Source organism: Lycium barbarum, chromosome 3, assembly GCF_019175385.1.
Source record: "Lycium barbarum isolate Lr01 chromosome 3, ASM1917538v2, whole genome shotgun sequence".
NCBI lineage: Eukaryota > Viridiplantae > Streptophyta > Magnoliopsida > Solanales > Solanaceae > Lycium > Lycium barbarum.
The window spans coordinates 91,109,404-91,110,856 of NC_083339.1; the positions used below are offsets into that span (position 1 = coordinate 91,109,404).

The 1,453-nt window shown below is 38.3% G+C and overlaps 1 non-coding gene across 1 annotated transcript; it reads right to left on the reverse strand.

The window, feature by feature from the left end:
- Positions 1–1,043: 1,043 nt before the first annotated feature.
- On the reverse strand, positions 1,044–1,150 carry LOC132634492 (small nucleolar RNA R71). Its single transcript, XR_009580211.1, has one exon. It is a non-coding gene; the product is annotated as a small nucleolar RNA R71 (small nucleolar RNA).
- Between the last annotated feature and the right edge of the window lie 303 nt (positions 1,151–1,453).

The following is a 1,453-nucleotide window of genomic DNA, read 5'->3' on the forward strand; positions in this document are numbered from 1 at the left end:
CAACGACTCAAAGCTTTAAACTTTGTTTAATAAATTCACTTAGGAATAAGAAGAATTTACTTGGCATGATTAATCGTTCTTCATAGTTACTTTCTTATATTTGGGAAAATCATTGAAAGAGATAATCTTTATTTATTGGGAAATAGTAGAGATTCATATAGAGATTAAGTGCATTTATATAATGATCCATTAGAAGTATATCAAGATCAATACCCATGATCATACACTCTATCTAACGGAGACACAACCTTAGTTTCTTTTATCATAAATTTCCACCAAAGCAAGTAGATAGCAATTAGTCATAGAAAAATCAACTATTACCAAAACCATTGGATTAAGACATTAGACCTAAGCTTAGCATCCTACGACTTTAGTAACCTTTCACACCATATTCCCTGTGGGATTCTACCCCAACCTTGTTGGGTTGCTATATTTGACAACGTCCGCGTTATACCAATAATAGGTGTAATTTGAGCGTATCAAATTTTGGCGCCGTTGCCGAGGAATACGGTTTTGAAATTACTAAATAATGTTTGCTTTGATTGAAGTCTTTTGCTTATTCCATCACACCTTGTTTGCTACTCTGTGTAAACCAGGTGAACATGAATCAGAATCAGCAAAATCAACGTGCTGGCAACCAGGGGAATTGGTTGAACAATCAGGCGAATGAATCAGATGATGAGAATATTTTCGCTGATCTTGTTCCGGAGAAGGACTATGCATCTGCAATTGTTCAACCTCGAGTTGCAGCTGCTAGCGTGAAAATTGACTCCTCTCTATACCAGTTGTTGAAGCTTGAGGGATACTTTCGGAACTCTACCGAGAATGACCCTCAATGTCATTTACAGAATTTTGTGGATGTGTGTGCTAATCACATCCAGAACAACGTTCCACAAAATGTTATTCGGTTAAGGTTATTCAAATATTCCTTAACTGGGGAGGCAAGAACATTGTTTGAGAAGCTGCCCCGAAATTTGATTACTTCATGGGCAGAGATTGTGACTGCTTTTCTCACAAAATTGCACCCCCCTAGCAAGAAGGCTAAAATTCGTGACAAGATATATGAATTTAAGCAGCGATCGGGGGAACAACTATATGAAGCCTGGGTGAGATTCCAGGAGTATTTGCAGAAGAGACCGAATCATGGTTTTCCGGAACACATATTAATGGAGAAGTTCTACCGAGGGCTAGATCCACGCAGTCAGTTGCTAATAATGCAGCTGATGGTTGTTTCATGAACAAATCTTATCGACGAGTGGCCAACATACTTACCAAGCTGACGACTCATAATTAGGCTTGGCACTCAAACAATGCTTATGTGGTACCGTATGGTAGTACTATGATCCAGAATATAGTAAAGGAGAATCAAGACACCCAGCAAACATTGGCAGATCTTGCAACAAATATTTCCTTGCTAGCGAAAATTTTTAATGAATCCCAGATCAAGAAGGTA